The sequence below is a fragment of the Vipera berus genome, assembly GCF_964194415.1.
Source record: "Vipera berus genome assembly, chromosome: 1".
Taxonomy (NCBI): domain Eukaryota; kingdom Metazoa; phylum Chordata; class Lepidosauria; order Squamata; family Viperidae; genus Vipera; species Vipera berus.
This window is the reverse complement of record NC_138202.1, coordinates 7,892,514-7,910,306: the sequence shown is the minus strand read 5'-3', so window position 1 is coordinate 7,910,306 and position 17,793 is coordinate 7,892,514. Positions and strand designations below refer to the sequence as shown.

Here is a 17,793-nt window from a genome sequence, read left to right as displayed (position 1 = left end):
TGGGAGTTGAAGTCCATGAGTCATAAAAGAGCCAAGCTTGCCTCTACCCCTGGTCTAGCAGGATTTCTCAACTATGGTAACTTTAAGGTGTGTGGACTTCAACGCCCAGAAGTCCCCAGCCAGCATTTTTGGACTCCCAACTCCCAGAATTCCTCAACGAGTATTTGTGGACTTCAACTCCCAGAATTCCCTAGTAATCATTTGTGGACTTCAACTCCCAGAATTCCCTAGTGAGCATTTGTGGAATTCGCTCCCAGAATTTCCCATTCAGCATTTTTGGACTTCAACTACAAGAATTCCTCAATGTGCATTTGTGGACTTCAGCTACCGAATTCCCTACCACCGTTTGTGGACTTCAACTCCCAGAATTACTCAACAAGCATTTGTGGACTTCAACTCCCAGAATCCCCTAGCCATCATTTGTGGAATTTAACTCCCAGAATTCCCCAATGAACATTTGTGAACTTTCAACTCCAGAATTCCCTAGTGAGCATTTGTGGACTTCAAATTCCAAAATTCCCCAGCCAACATTCATAGATTTCACATCTTGGAATTCTGGGAGTTGCAGTCCACAAATGCTGGCTAAGGAATTCTGGAGTTGAAAGTTCACAAATGCTCACTGGGGAATTCTGGGAGTTGAATTCCACAAATGATGGCTAGAGAATTCTGGCAGTTGAAGTCCCCAAATGCTCCCTAGGGAATTCTGGGAGTTGAAGTCTTAAAAGTTGCCCTGTTTGAGAAACATTGGCTGTAACTTGTGGGTTTTCATTGCAATATGCAGAAACATTGAATGTCTAGTTTAAAACGATTTTCCCAACAAGTAACTAACTCATTTTGATCTTGGAAAAAAACAGCATGCTGGTTTGGGAATTCTGGATGTTGTAGTCTGCATACCTTCAAGTTCCTAGGTTGGAGAAATACTGGTGTTTTGAGTGGTTTTGAAAGAACGCACAGATCTTACAAAATATATTTGTTCATTTGCATTGAGATTGCCATTCCCATGAAATGAGCTTTTTTATAAGGTGGGAATTCTGAGGGTCCCAACCAAGATTTAGAAATGGAGTATTAGGAAAGAAAGTCAACCGTAAGTAAAAAAAAAAAGTATAAATATAGAGCAGTTAGCCTGGTGAATTTGCTATTACTAGCTCTTTTATTTATTTCATTCAGTGTATTTAGCTCCGGGCTGTCCAACTTTAAGACTTGGGGACTTCAATTCCCAGAATTCCTCAGCCAGCCATGTCCCAGTCCACTCCCCAAGCCTTAAAGTTGCCAAGATTGGACAGCTCTGATTTAGCTTATGCTAGATAGTTTATTCGTAAGGGACGCGGTGGCTCAGTGGGTTAAGACGCTGAGCTTGTCGATCGGAAGGTCGGCAGTTTGGCAGGTCGAATCCCGAGTGCCGCATAACAGAGTGAGCGCCTGTTACTCGTCCCAGCTTCTGCCAACCTAGCAGTTCGAAAGCACGTAAAAATGCAAGTAGAAAAATAGGGACCACTCCGGTGGGAAGGTAACAGCGTTCCGTGCGCCTTTGGCGGCTAGTCACGCCGGCCACATGACCACGTCTCGTCCTCGGACAAGCGCTGGCTCTTCGGCTTTGAAGCGGAGATGAGCACCGGCCCCTAGAGTCGGAAACGACTAGCACACATGTGCGGGGGAACCTTTACCTTTAGATAGTTTATTAATGAACAACTTGCGACATAGCTACAGATAGTCCTCGATTTGCGACTAATCCTTTAAAAACCTTCTGAAATTATAAAGGTGCTGACAAAAAGTGACATATGATCAACACTTAGGAAAGTTGCATCATCCGGGGATCGCGTCTTTCGTGACCTTCCCAGATGGCTTCCAGGAAGCAAAGCCAATAGGAAAGTGGACAGGGAAGCCTGGAAATCACGATCACGTGATGTCTCACTTAACAACCAGTGATTTGTTTAACTACACTTAACAGCCAAAAAATAAATACGGTAAATAATAATCATAACTTTACTCAACACCAAAAAAAAAAAAGCTCATAAACTCAGATACAATCCCCTGGTGCTTCCCTTCCCGGCTGCACCGCATAGCAACAAAATTTCCAAGTCGTAAGTTGAGGACTACCTGTATTTCTTAGATCAGAGGTCCCCAGCCTTTTGGGCACCACAGACCAGTTCCGTGGAGAATTTTTTTCCCCCATGGACCGGAGAGTGCGTGGTTTTGTGTGCTGCCTGCATCCCACGGATGGGGCTTTGCTTGCTTGTGCGAACCAGTTGCCGGGCATTCTGCCGCCCGGTACCGGTCCACAGACATGGGGTTGGGGACCCCTGTCTTAGAGGATCAACTGCAAAACTTTACCTATGTCGGCAGCCGAGGAGAGAAAAATTCAAAGTCCCAGATTGTTGGGGGCAATTAAGCTGACTTTGTAATAATGCCGCTTGGGGGGTGTATGAAAGCCCTAATAAGCAGGCATATACATAGAATGAAGGCTACTGCTAAGCTTGTAAGCCGCCCTGAGTCTTCGGAGAAGGGCGGGATATAAATGGAATTAAAATAAAAAAAAATAATCAGCCCGCTGCCACTTATTGCTGGCCCTAGACGAATGTCAGCCCCCAATATGGATAATTTTAGCGGTGCAACTTCAACAAGGAATGAGAACGGGGGGGGGGGAGCCTCAATTTTGGAGAGGCATCCTCTTTTCCAAATGTCTTTGAACCCCCCCTTCCTCTTCCTCCTCCTCCTCCTCCTCCAATTAAAGAGGCAGAGAAATACAACTCCGTGATAATTTAATTTTCACATTTTGTACTGTTGTGGAGGGGGTGGGGTGGGGGGTTGCATACAGTTGCAGGCGTCCTTCTGTTTTGATACTAAAACTCATCTCTTCTTGCCTTGTTGCTGTTCCGTGTTGCCATGGCGACAGAGAGAGACCCCGGACCCGTAAGTCTCTTTGCTTCCCACCCCCCACAACCCTTTCTTTCTCTGCACCCTCCCCCCAGTTGTTTCTCCTAGCCCCCAACAGGGAAGAGAGCCTGTGAACCAAAGAGAATAGGAAAAGGCTGTTTATCTCCTGTGGAGTTTTTATTTTTTTTATTTTTATTTTTTTTTTGACGAAAGCTGTTATGATGGTGTAAGTAGAGTGGTGTTTGCACAAGGCATCCAAGGAATAATGGCCAAGAAGCTGGCTGGCACAAATATCTGGCAATTTGAAATTTGCCAAGGGTGGGGTTTTTTTTTTTTTGGCCCTGAATGCAAATAATTGGAGGCAATCAAGGAATAAGGACCAAGAATGTTGCCCGTAGAAAATCATCATTTCACTTAACGACCGCATTATTGCTTGCGTAATGACCTCTGCCAAAAAGAAAGAAAGAAAGTTCATAAAATCGGCTTGGTCCTGGGATCTACCCATTTTACGACCATCACTGCTTGCGACCGTCGTGGTCGTAAGTCCAGGACTTACCGGCACGTTGCGCGGAAGCGGCCTCCTGCTCACACCCATTCAGGCGCACTTTTTTTTGGGGGGGGGGCGGCGTTTGCCCGTCCTAATGTGTTTGTCATTTGCCTCTCCCCGGCGCGGCAAGTAAACCAGGAGGAACCTTGGCTTGACTGCTGCAGAGGGGTCTTCGAGGGTCTGTCAACAGTCTGTTGTAGGTGCTCCGTTCTTGCACTTCATTTTATTGGAGGCCCTGAACTCTCCTCTGCAGCCTTTCAAAAAAAAGAAGAAGAAGAAGAATCCATTTCGTGAATGAAATAATGCCAACCTCCCTCTCTCTCTCTCTCTCTCTCTCTTTCTCTTTCTCTCTCTCTCTTTCTCTCTCTCTCTCTCTCTCTCTTTCTTTTTACAACTTCATTGATGGAAACGGGGGCCTTTTTTCTTTCGAAAGGGATTTGAGGCTGCCCTTGCAAAAAAAAAAAAAAAAGCTGTCTGTTTTGTCGTAAGCCGCCCAAGATTGGCTTGATAGCGTGATGGGCAGTATATAAACGTAATAAATTAAATAAATAAAATCTTTTTTCCCCTCCCTTCCCTCCCCCTCCCCCTTGCTTTCCCTTCACCCTTTCCTCTTCACTTCTTCTTCCCTCCCCTCCCCCTTCTCTCCTTTCCTTTTTCCTTCCTCTTCCCTGCCCCTCCCCTCCCCTCCCCTCCCCTCCCCTCCCCTCCTTTCCTTTCCTTTCCTTTCCTTTCCTTTCCTTTCCTTTCCTTTCCTTTCCTTTCCTTTCCTTTCCTTTCCTTTCCTTTCCTTTCCTTTCCTTTCCTTTCCTTTCCTTTCCTTTCCCTTCCCTTCCCTTCCCTCCCTTCCATTTCCTTCTTCATCCAATCCCTTCCTTTTTCTTCTACTTCCTTTCACTCCTTAATTTTGCTTTTGATCCTGCGCCCTGGGTGTGAATATCCTTCCTCCCTCCCTCCCTCCCTCCCCCCCTCCGTTTTGTTTTCCCTGCTATATTACATATACAACACCCAAATTGTGCAGAGATGTGCTAGGGTGTGCATTTCCTGCCAGTCAGCCCTTTTATGCCAAAAGTGACTCGTGTGGGAGAAGCTTTAAAGTTTAAACAGACCTTTCAAAAGTTTACAGATTGTATTGAAACACACACACACACACACACACACACACACACACACACACACATCCAGTCCCATGCACTCCTGAAGCCACTGGTTCCCAAGCAAGTAAATCTAGAATTGTACCTTTACCCTGCTTGCTCAGTGGAGCAATTCACTCCGCACAGTAAGTGTAGATTAACAAAAACACAGCTGTTGAAATGTGGGATGTGCCTGCTGACCCACAATTAGCTGGGAACTGAGCCATAATGAAATCATTATTTCCCAACCTCGGCAACTTTTAAAATGTGGATGTTTTTGCTCTGACACTTCCAACTCCCAGAATTCCCCAGCCAACCACTGCTGGTCATTATTCTGAGACAGCTGCCAACTCCCTGTCTCGGAACTGTAAAGCTGAAGGGAATAATAAAGATCATCAAGTCCATCCCGCCTCATGCTGAAGAGCAGGGGTCTCCGACCTCGGTAACTACTTCAAGACTTGCGGACTTCAACCACAATCGGGAGATGCAGGAAACAGACCCACAAACACGCATAAAGGTCTTCAATGCTTATATACCAGCGCTCAAAGCTTGGGGAACAAACAGGGTAAACTAGAAGCACTAGTACCCAAGGGCTAGGGTTTGACATAGTTGGCATAACAGAAGCCTGGTGGGACGAAACCATGCATGGAATGGACTGATAGATGGTTACAAATTGTTCCAAAGAAATAGATCTCCAAAAAGGAGGGGGAGTTGCACTATATATATATATATATATATATATATATATATATATTAAAGGGATGCGGTGGCTCAGTGGGTTAGGACGCTGAGCTTGTCGATCAGAAGGTCGGCAGTTTGGCGGGTCGAATCCCGAGTGCCGCGTAACAGAGTGAGCGCCTGTTACTCGTCCCAGCTTCTGCCCACCTAGCAGTTCGAAAGCACGTAAAAATGCAAGTAGAAAAATAGGGACCACTACGGTGGGAAGGTAACAGCGTTCCGTGCGCCTTTGGCGTCTAGTCATGCCGGCCACATGACCACGGAGATGTCCTCGGACAAGCGCTGGCTCTTCGGCTATGAAACGGAGATGAGCACCGGCCCCTAGAGTCGGAAACGACTAGCACGCATGTGCGGGGGAACCTTTACCTTTTTATATATATATTAATCCCATTTATATCCCGCCCTTCTCCGAAGACTCAGGGCGGCTTACAATCTAAGAAGCACAAATCAATGTGCTTAGCAATATGTAAGAGAACACCACATATCTACCGAAATGCACGTGATCAAAGATAAAATCCCTCCAGAATGTATATGGGTCAATACAAAAGAGAAAAGGAAAAAAAAAGCGACATTGCCATAGGTATATCTTACAGACCACCCAACCAGTGGTTGGAAGCTGATCAAAGAGAGAAGCAACCCGGAACTAAGGAGAAACTTCCTGACAGTGAGGACAATCAACCAGTGGAACAGCTTGCCACCAGAAATGGTGGGCGCTCCATCACTGGAGATTTTTAAAGAAGAGACTAGACATTCATCTGTCTGAGACGGTATAGGTTCTCCTGCTTGAGCAGGGGGCTGGACTAGAAGACCTCCGAGGTCCCTTCCAGCTCTATTCTATTCTAATCAGAAGAAATAGATAAACTCTGTGCCAACCAGTTAACAAATGCATGTAGGAAGCATACCACAGTAGTAATGGGAGACTTCAACTACTCAGATATCAACTGGGAGAGAAACTCTGCAGCAAGCGGGAGATCAAACAGATTATTAACCAACCTAGCCGCCAACTTTATCACCCAAAAGGTAGAGGAGGTGAAGTAGAAGTGAAGCCATACTGGATAATCCTTGCTAATCGAGAAGAAGCGATCGAGGGAGTTTGAAGTTGCCGGAACCTTGGGTGAAAGTGTCAATTGTTATGCTGAAATTCAGTAACGCAAACACAACAGAAAATAATTCAACCAGAGTCTTAAAACTTCAAAAGAGCTGATTTTAACAAACTCGGAGAAAACCTAGGAAAGATTCCATGGACGAAAGTCCTAAAGGGGAAAACGACTCAAGAAGTGTGGGAAACGCTTGAGGAGTGTGATCATAAAAGCCCAGTCCAGCACAATGCCACTGAAAAAGAGAAACCGGGAATTCCAGAGGAAACCAGCATGGCTGCACAAAGCTCTCTGTGACAAACTGAAAGACGAAAAGGGCAAGTATAAAAAAAAAATATAGAAAAGAGGGACACATCACTTAAGGCCGATTGTCAGCAGACAGCTAGAACATGCAAAGATGAAGTCAGGAAAGCAAAGGCTCAGAATGAAACGAAGACTTTGCAACAGAAATCAAGGACAATTTTTTTTTTAAAAAAAAAGGTTCTTCCAACATATTAACAAGAAAGAAGTCAAGGAGACTAGGTCCACTAAAAAAGAGAAGATGGCAAGGAAGTAACAGGCAGCAGGGAAAAAGCAGAGCCGCTTAACTCATTCTTTGCATCAGTCTTCACATGAAAAGAAATTATAGCCCAACGCCGGACGTTTTTAAGAAGAGATTGGACATTGGATATAATAATAATAATAGCAAGAAGAAGAAGAAGAAGTTGGAAGGGACCTTGGAGGTCATCTAGTCCAACCCCCTGCTCAGGCAGGAAACCCTATACCATTTCAGGCAAATGGCTGTCCAGTCTCTTCTTAAAGACTTCCAGTGTGGGAGCATTCACAGCTTCTGGAGGCAGGTTGTTCCACTGGTTAATTGTCCTCACTGTCAGGAAGTTTCTCCTTAGTTCTAGGTTGCTTCTCTCCTTGGTTAGTTTCCATCCATTGCTTCTTGTCCTGCTTTCAGGTGCTTTGGAGAGTAGCTTGACTCCCTCTTCTTTGTGGTAGCCCCTGAGATATTGGAAGACTGCTATCATGTCCCCCCTCACCCTTCTCTTCATTAAACTAGACATACCCAATTCCAGCAACCGTTCCCTATATGTTTTATCCTCCAGTCCCCCAATCATCTTTGTTGCTTTTCTCTGTACTCTTTCTAGAGTCTCAACATCTTTTTTACATCGTGGTGACCAAAACTGGATGCAGTATTCCAGGTGTGGCCTTACCAAGGCCTTGTAAAGTGGTATTAGTACTTCACTTGATCTTGATTCTTTCCCTCTGTTAATGCAGCCTTGCACTGTGTTGGCTTTTTTGGCAGCTGCAGCACACGGCTGGCTCCTATTGAAGTGATTGGTATAGGTATAGGGTTTCCTGCCTAAGCAGGGGGTTGGACTAGAAGACCTCCAAGGTCTCTCTCCCGACTGTTCTTCTATTCTATTGCAAGGTGTAAATCTGTACCGAATTGATGGCAAAGTCCTCAAATTCTTTCTCTGATCTTTTCTCCGCCAGCTTCGCTTTAGAGATTTATTAGATCTCTTTCTCCTTCCGTCTCAGCGTGAAAGAGTCCCCAAAGCTTACGTCCCTCCTTCTTCGGCTTTCTCTTCTGCAGAGCAATTTAGTGCTGTCGAACGGAGAAAGGATGCGAGCCATTTCGGATTACTTGAACAGTAGCAAAAAAAGGAAGTCAGAAAAAGAATACAGCACAGATTACGTGAGTGGCTTCCCTTTTTGAGCAAGCAGGCCTCAGGGCAAAGGTTGGGCGCCCCATATTTTTTTTGCCAGTGGGTGACGGAGTCGGTCTGTGTCCTCGTTGCTACAAAAACCTGGGTGTTTTTCCTTCCTTCTGAAAGTCATAGCCCAGCTGAAAATACAGGTAGTCCTCCACTTATGACCACAATTGAGCCCAAGATTTCTGAGGCTACGTTGAGACGGTTGTTAAGTGAGTTTTCCCCATTTTATGACCTTTCTTGCCATCGTTGTTAAGTGAATCACTGCAGAGACTGGACAGCCTTTTGTCTGAATTGGTATAGGGTTTCCTGCCTGAGCAGGGGGTTGGACTAGATGACCTCCAAGGTCCCTTCCAACTTTGTTATTGTTGTTGTTGTTGTTATAGTTGTTAAGTTAGTCAGATGGTTGTTAAGTGAATCTGGCTTCCCCCATCGACTTGGCTTGTCAAAAGTTCATCAAAGGGGGAATCACTTACAACACTGTCGTAAGTACGAGTCAGTTGCTAAGCGTCTGAATTTTGATCACATGATCATGGGGACGACGCAGGGGTCATAAGTATGAAAAACGGTCCTACCATTTGTTCCAGTGTTGTCATAACTTTGAATGGCCACTAAATGAAATGTTTTAAGTCGAGGACCACCTGTAAAATATTGGACAGGTAGTTCTTGACTTACAACTACTTGGTTTAATGACCGAAGTTACAACAGCCGTGGGGGAAAAAAGTGACTTATGACCTAAGTTTTCATACTTAAGACTGTTGCAGCAACCCCGTGGTCACATGATCAAAATGTTAGCAGTCGGCAACCTGCGTATATTTAACACCATTTAATTAATTAATTAATTAATTAATTAATTAATTAATTACCATTGAATATTTACTATATGCTCATGATGTGGCTGCAGTGTCCCAGGTTCATACGATCGCCATTGTCAACCTTCCCAGACATCATCCAACGAGCCAAGACAGTGGGGGAGGCCAGATCCATTTAACGACCGTATGATTCACTTAATAACCGGTGATTTCCTCAACGACCATGTGATTCACTTCACAACCGATGTGTTTCACTTAACAACCCTGGCAAAAGAGATTAAAAACCAGGCGTGACTCCCGTAACGACCATACGGCCTGGCCACGGACATTACTATCCCAACTGTGGTCATATGTTGAGGACTACCCGTATGAAATTTTTCTTGTTCTTCTGCAGGTTGCGGCCTTCAACTGCGACTCCTGTTCCGATGACCCAAATGTCCCCTTATCACTTTACATCCCCCCCCTCGCGGATGTCACTGAGAAATAAATCTCTTTTTCTGTCCATTCCCCCCCCCTTTTGATCTCTTTCAGGGTAGCGACGGGGAGAAAAGTGAAGATAACCTGGTGGTGGATGAGGTTGGTCTTACTTAGTATATATCCTGGCCACAGGGGTGGGGTGGGGTTTAAGTTCTAAAAATGCTTTAAAGAGCAATGAAGCTAGTGGGGGGGTGGCTTCTGGCACCCGGGGTTGTAGACTAGTTAATTTAGGAGGAACTGGAAGGGTGGAGTATATATTGAAGCAACAATGAATGGCTTAAAGGAGCATTTCTTGAAGTTGTAAGATATGTGGACTTCAACTCCCAGAATTTCCCAGCCAGGCACACTGGCTGGGGAATTCTGGGAGTTGAAGTCCACAAGTCATAAAAGGGCCAAGTTTGAAGACCCTTACTTGTGGACTTCAACTCCCAGAATTCCTCACCTAGGCATGCTGGCTGGGGAATTCTGGGAGTTGAAGTCCACAAGTCATAAAAGGGCCAAGTTTGAAGACCCTTGCTTGTGGGCTTCAGCTCCCAGAATTCCTCAGCTAGGCACGCTGGCTGGGGAACTTTGGGAGTTGAAGTCCACAAGTCATAAAAGGGCCAAGTCTGAAAAAACACTCGCTTCAAGGATCTATTGCCAAATTCCTCCTCTGCCACCTGAAATGTATTCATTTATTTATTGGATTTATATGCATTCTTTTATATCCTATATACAGGGGTCTTCAAACGTGGCCCTCTTATGACTTGTGAACTTCAACTCCCAGAATTCCTCAGCCAGGCACGCTGGGAGTTGAGGTCCACAAGTCATAAAAGGGCCACGTTTGAAGGCCCCTGCTATATAAGACATACAAGTAGTCCTCGACTTACAACAGTTCATTTCGCAACTGTTCAAAGTTACAACGGCACTGGGAAAAGTTACTTTTGAGCTTTTTTTCACATTTACGACTGTTGCAGCATCCCCGTGGTCACCTGATCAAAATTCAGATGCTCAGCAACTGACTCATGCTTATGACGGTTGCAGTGTCCAGGGCTCACGTGATCCCCTTTTGTGACCTTCAGACAAAGTCAAGGGGGAAGGCAGATTCATTTAACAACCCGTGTTGCTAACTTAACCGCTGCAGTGATTCACTTAACAATTGCGGCAAGAAAAGCCGTCAAACAGGGCAATACCCACTTAACAAATGTCTCACTTTGCCACAGAAATTTTGTGCTCCATTGTGGTCGCAAGTCGAGGACTACCTGTGTAACTTTCCTCTTTCCCCTTGGCCCCACAGCCGTGACCTGAGGGGTGAGTTAGGCTGAAAGAGATCACCAAGGCTGGGGGTTCAATGGGTGACATTGGGGCAGTCCATTCAGTCTCAGCCTAACCTACCTCGCAGAATTGTTGTTGGGGGCACCAGGGGAGAGCCCTGTGTCTGACACCTGGAGGTTTGAGAAAAAACTCAGAATTCAAAGATACAGTAGTGAATCAGGATAAATAAATAAATCAGTGTTTTTTTGTTTGTTTTTTCCAAACTAGGCCGCTGGAAAGCCTGAGAACTTCCAACTCCCAAAATTCCCTGCTGGGCTGAGGCATTCTGGGAGTTGAAGTCCACAGGGGTTCAAGTAGCCCAGGTTGAAAAACACTGAAAAATAATAAACATGAGGGGAGAAAGGGCAAAAAACAGGGAGATGAGGAAGATGAAAGCCTAATCCAGGGGTAGGCAAACTTGGCTCTTTGATGACTCGTGGACTTAAACTCCCAGAATTCCTGAGCCAGCATGGCTCAGCTTGAAAACCTCTCCCTTTCCCCTCAGCATGGCTGGCTCAGGAATTCTGGGAGTTGCAAGTCCACGAGTCATAAAAGAGCCAAGGTTGCCTACCCCTGGGCTAGGCCAACCTTGGCATCTCTATGATTCGTGGACTTCAACTCCCAGAATTCCTGAGCCAGCATGGCTCAGCTTGGAAACCTCTCCCTTTCCCCTCAGCATGGCTGGCTCAGGAATTCTGGGAGTTGAAGTCCACGAGTCATAAAAGGGCCAAGGTTCCCTACCCCTGGCCTAACCTGTCTTTCCTCTTCCCCACCACAGGATCCTTCTTCCCCCCACAGCGTCCAGTCCTTCTCCTCCCGAGAAAATGGGGTTGACAAAGCTACTTTGCACCGGAAAGAGTTGGGCCACCACAGCCCCACATCCATGGCGTCTTCCAGCAGTGCTTCCCCGACTCGTCCCACCAAGGAGCTGACCACAGTATGTCATGAGGGTTCCTGGGTGTGCAAGTGTGGGGGTGGACTACAACTTCCATCCTCCCCAGACAGCTACGCCAACAGTGGGGGCTGTTCTCCCACACCGTGCAATAGCATCCCTGTTTGATATTGGTCTTCATTCATGCCCAGTGCCTGCCAAATATTGTGGGACTACAATTCCCAGAAGCCCTTGCTGCCTGGGAAGGTTGGAAGGGCAGGATTCACGTCTGGGGAGGGGGGGGCCAGCTTGGAGAAGGGGCGGCAATCTTGGTGCTCTCTTGAGTTTGAATGTTTTACTGGAAGATGTTTCATTACCAAACTTGGTAACGCCATCAGTGTTGGAAGGGAATGGGATGTATATAGACTGGTGGAGAAGAGGAGGAGGAGGAAGGAAAAACTGCTTGTTTTTCTTGCAGACGTTTCATGACCCAGCAAGGTAACATCATCAGTCTAGTAGTGGATGGCGTTTACTCTCATTTTGTATTCTAGTGCAGGGATCTTCAAACTTGGCCCTTTTATGACTTGTGGACTTCAACTCCCAGAATTCCTCAGCCAGCCAGCTTGGCTGAGGAATTCTAGGAGTTGAAGTCCACAAGTCATAAAAGGGCCAAGTTTGCAGACCCCTGTTCTAGTGGCTTGTCCTGTCAGTCTTGGTAGTTCTTGGCAGTTCCTTGATTAAGCAGTTGTTGGTCTGGTGTTAACCTTGGAGTTAATCCCTGCTTATCTGGGTGTTGATTTCTGGTGTTTTGGTCTTTTCATTTTTCCTCTTTGGCTGGTTGATGGCCTCTTTTGAATGGTGCATAGATGTTGTTTATCTCTATGTGTCTGTTGATGGCCAATTTATCTGAGTGCCAAGAAATTCTCTAGTGTTTTTAGACTTGGCTTGGTCAAAGCCAGGGGTAGGCAACCTCGGCTCTTTTATGACTCATGGACTTCAACTCCCAGAATTCCTGAGTCAGCATAACTCAGGAATTCTGGGAGTTGAAGTCCATGAGTCATAAAAGAGCCGAGGTTGCCTACCCCTGGTCTAGGCTGGGCAGAGGTCCCCAACCTTTTGGGCACCAGGGACCGGTTACATGGAGAGAGGTTTTTCTGCAGACTGGAGGGTGTGTGGTTTTGTGTGTTGCCTGCATCCCACGGATGGGGCTTTGCTTGTTTGTGCGGACCGGTTGCTGGCATGCTGCGGCCCGGTACTGGGGTTTGGGACACCTGGTCTAGGGTGATCACGGTTTCCAATTGGAGAAGATGGCTTTCCACTAATCCTCCATTAGATCACTGTTTTTCAAACTTAGCCACTTTCAGATAAGTGGACTTCAACTCCCAGAATTCCCCAGCCAGCATGCTGGCTGGGGAATTCTGGGAGTTTAAGTTCACAGGTTTTAGAGTTGCCAGGGTTGAGAAACACTATTCTAGGCACAAGTGAAGCCATCAAACCAGCCAGCTGGTGACCAGACCAATTTATCCATTAGGCACAACAAGCACAGTACTTAAGAGCCCACAAAACATTTTTAATTTTCCCCCCCTGTTAGTAAAAATGAAGTAGAGGTTACGTATTTTGTACTTTTACTGCAACATTCATTTTGCTGGCTTTTAATGGAAAAAACAACAACCCAGGTGCGGGGAATGGACTCAGCTTCAGCATCAAATCAACAATCTAGTGTAAAAGTTAGTAACTGACCTCATAATTAATTAGCAACGGTGGATGATTGCAAGATAATACACATATTGTGTACTGTTTCTTGTTTCTCAGTAAAAACAAGAACTATTGAAAACCCTATGCAATATCATTTTTAATCCTATTGCTTTTTTGGAGGGAGGGGTCCAAAAAGCAAAAATACCTAGAGCCCCCCCCCCAAGCCATGCAGTTAACCCTCTCTCACAACCATTCATTTAATGGTGGTTTAGAGCATGCGTCATGCGGAAGCTGCGCTCATCCCATTGCTTGGCATTGGGAAAACCGTCCCGATACATTGCGCGACGTCACGTGACATCGCGAGTTTGACATGTCTGGTTTAGAGTGACAACAGCCTCAGAAAAAGTAATTTATGACCTATCCTGGGAGGTCACCCTGCAGTTAGTTACATGATCACAATTCGGGCGCTTGGCATCCAGCTGATGTTCACAACAATTGGTGTGTCTTGAGGTCACGTGATCACCCCTGGCAACCTCCCCAGCCGATTTCCAATAAGCAAAGTCAATTGGGAGAGCTGGATTCTCTTAACGACCTTGTGATTCACTTAACGACCACTTTACAATGCCTTGGTAAGGCCACGCTTGGAATACGGCATCCAGTTTTGGTCACCGCGATGTAAAAAAGAGGTTGAGACTTTAGAAAGAGAGCAGAGAAGAGCAACAAGGAGGATCAGGGGACTGGAGGGTAAAACATACGAAGAACGGTGGCAGGAATTGGGTATGTCTGCTTTAATGAAGAGAAGGACGAGGGGGGACATGATAGAAGCGTTCCAGTATCTCAGGGGCTGCCCCAAAGAAGAGGAAGTCAAGCTATTCTGCAAAGCGTCTGAAGGCAGGACAAGAAGCAACGGATGAAAAGTAACCAAAGAGAGAAGCAAGGAGAATTTTTCTGACAGTGAGAACAATTAACCAGTGGAACCACCTGCCTCCAGAGGTGGTGAATGCTCCAACACTGGAAGTTTTTAAGAAGAGACTTGACAGCCATTTGTCTGAAATGGTATAGGGTTTCCTGCCTGAGCAGGGGGCTAGACTAGATGACCTCTAAGGTCCCTTCCAACTTTCTTCCTTCCTTCCTTCCTTCCTTCCTTCCTTCCTTCCTTCCTTCCTTCCTTCCTTCCTTCCTTTCTTTCTTTCTTTCTTTCTTTCTTTCTTTCTTTCTTTCTTTCTTTCTTTCTTTCTTTCTTTCTTTCTTATTTATTTCTACTACAACTACTATTACAGTACTGCTACAACTACAACCACATGACTCACTCAACAACTGCAGTAAAAAGGCTCGTAAAATTGGCTCCTGTCCTGTGATGACTTGCTTTATGCAGCGATGGAAATTCTGATCCCAGCTGTGGTCATAAGTTGAGTGAGCTCTACTGCAGTCCTGGGCAGTGGGTGTGGCCAAGCAGCCTGGATAGTTCCTATTGGCCAGGCCGAGCGTTCTAAGACCTGGAGGGCGGGAGCAAGGGGTCAGCCACAGAGTGTTCACCAAGTATTTTTATTTTATTTTATTTTAATTCCATTTATATCCCGCCCTTCTCCGAAGACTCAGGGCGGCTTACAAGCTTAGCAGTAGCAGTACAGCTAGTCCTCGACTTACGACCACAGCGGAGCCCAAAATGTCTGTTGTTCAGTGAGACATTTATTAAGAGAGTTTTGTTAAACGAATCACTGCAGTTGACAATTAGTCATCCGGTGGTTAAGTGAACCTGGCTTCCCCGTTGACTTGGCTGGTCCGACGGTCTCCAAAGGGGATCTCGTGACCCAGGGACACCGCGACGGTCGTAAATATGAACCAATCGCCTAGTGTCTGAATTTTGATCCCATGACCGTGGGGTCGTAACTGTGAAAAACGGTCCTAAGTCACTTTTTCCCCCAGTAACTTTGGACGGTCACTAAACGAATCGTTGTAAGTCGAGGACAGCCCGTGCTGCAAGGAGGAGAGAAGCGGCAGCCGCTTCGTGTGCGCCATCATCCTTCCGTGGCTTGCAAAGAGGAAGGATGTGGGCTTGCCAGAATCCCTCTGCTAACACCAGGGCTGGAGAGAGGCATCCCTTTTGGGGCCCTGGAGGTTTTCCAGACCCGGATTTTGGCAACGGCAGGGCCCGGACAGCTGCAGGGAAGTTTGGGGAAGCCGGTTGCTGGATTGAAGAAATGTTGTATTTCTCACACACACACACACACACACACACACACACCAGCAACCCTCCTGGCCATTCCCCTCCTACCCCCCCACTCTCTGGCCAGATGCCTGGAAAGGCCTGTCATTCTTCCAAACCTGAAGCTTTGCTGCGGTAAGAACGCCAAATTCTGGCGTGTTTTTTTTTTACGAAGGTCCCTGTTTTGTTCTTTTCTTCCCCCCCCCCCACTTCCCACTTCCTTTTTTTTCTTTTTTTTTCTTTTTTTTTTTGCAACAACTCGGATTTTACTGTCTGTTTTTCATCCCCTGGGTTTGTTTTTATATGTATGTGTGTGTGTGTGTGTGTGTGTGTGTGTGTGTATATATATATATATATATATATATACACATATATATATATATACACACACACATATATATACACACACACATATATATACACACACACATATATATACACACACATATATATATACATATATATACATACATATATATATATGCATATATATACATACATATATATATATATACATGAAGGGACGCGGTGGCTCAGTGGGTTAGGACGCTGAGCTTGTCGATCGGAAGGTCGGCAGTTTGGCGGGTCGAATCCCGGGTGCCGCGTAGCAGAGTGAGCACCTGTTACTCGTCCCAGCTTCTGCCAACCTAGCAGTTCGAAAGCACGTAAAAACGCAAGTAGAAAAATAGGAACCACTACAGTGGGAAGGTAACAGCGTTCCGTGCGCCTTTGGCGTCCAGTCATGTCGGCCACATGACCACGGAGACGTCCTCGGACAAGCGCTGGCTCTTCGGCTTTGAAACGGAGATGAGCACCAGCCCCTAGAGTCGGAAACGACTAGCACGCGTGTGCGGGGGAACCTTTACCTTTACCTTTATATATATACATATATATGTATATATGTGTGTGTGTGTGTGTGTATATAATTTGCACAAATAATGAGCTGTCATAAGTTGACTATATCCTGTGGATAAGCCTTGAGTCAGGCCAAAACAGGAATGCCTGTGGCTCAGGAAGTTAAAACCACTGCCTAATATATAATCAGCCCAGGTTCGAATCTCAGATAAAGGGTATGACTGACTGATGAGAACATAAAGAGTTCGAAATGATCATCTCAGCCTCCCAAATTCTTTATTAGCAATTTGAATAATTTGCATATATATATATATTCCATGGCAAATCTAGACAGCACACTAAAAAGCAGAGACGTCACCCTGTCAACAAAAGTGTGTATACTCAAGGCTGTGGTCTTCCCAGTTGCAATGTATGGCTGTGAAAGTTGGACCATAAGAAAGGCTGAGTGCCAAAGAATTGAGGCCTTTGAACTCTGGTGCTGGAGAAGACTCCTGCGAGTCCCTTGGACTGCAAGGCGATCAAACCGGTCGGTCCTAGAGGAGATCAACCCTGACTGCTCTTTAGAAGGCCAGATCCTGAAGTTGAAACTCAAATCCTTTGGCCACCTAATGAGAAGGAAGGACTCACTGGAGAAGAGCCTAACGCTGGGAAAGGGGTGTGTGTGTGTGTGTGTGTGTGTAAAAATTCATTTTTTCTGTACATACAATAGCAATTTTTCAACTCACGTGCTGTCTGAGAAATTAAAGGATTACAAATAAAAGGTGAAACATATAAATTACAAGCATTTGCTGATGATTTTCGTCCCCTGGATTTTTTTTTTTATCCACCATGCTTTACGACTAGCTGTAATTTCCTTTTTTTATGCATTCTGGGGATAGCTCAGCTTTTGTATATGGGCCACTGGAGGCAGTTCTCGACTTAACAACGGTTCATTTTTTTTTTAATTCCATTTATATCCCGCCCTTCTCCGAAGACTCAGGGTGGCTTACAAGCTTAGCAGTAGCCTTCATTCTATGTATATGCCTGCTTATTAGTGACCCTTTAAAGTTACGATGGCAGTGAAAAAAAGGGGCTTAGGACTGTTTTTCACACTTTACCACCCTTGCGGCATGCGATCAAAATTCAGACGCTTGACACCTGACTCATACTTAGTGAGTGTTTAGTGACCATTTGAAGTTACAGCAGCCCTGAAAAAAGCGAATTACGACTGTCCTTCACATTTACTACCATTGCAAGCATCCCGATGGTCCCGTGATCAAATTTCAGAAGCTTGCTAACTGACTAGTATTTATGACGCTTACAGCGTCCCCCGGGAACATGTGGATCCCCTTTTGCGACCTAACTGTGGGAAGGAAGGTCGTAAAATGGGGTAAAGCTCATTTAACCAATGCTTCACTTAGCCACAGAAATGTTAGGCCCAATTGTGGTCGTTAAGTCGAGGACTACCCGTATTGCACAAAAGTGAAAAAACGGTCAGAACCATTTTACAAATATG

At 45.6% G+C, this 17,793-nt stretch overlaps 1 pseudogene across 1 annotated transcript in view; it reads left to right on the top strand.

The window, feature by feature from the left end:
• The window catches only part of LOC308660548 (transducin-like enhancer protein 1), a 70,027-nt pseudogene that overhangs the window by 47,387 nt on the left and 4,847 nt on the right, over positions 1-17,793 (top strand). The window contains exons 9-12 of the transcript XR_014028809.1: positions 2,894-2,910; positions 7,972-8,073; positions 9,433-9,477; positions 11,450-11,608. The product of XR_014028809.1 is annotated as a transducin-like enhancer protein 1 (transcript). The remainder of the gene's footprint in view (positions 1-2,893; positions 2,911-7,971; positions 8,074-9,432; positions 9,478-11,449; positions 11,609-17,793) is intronic.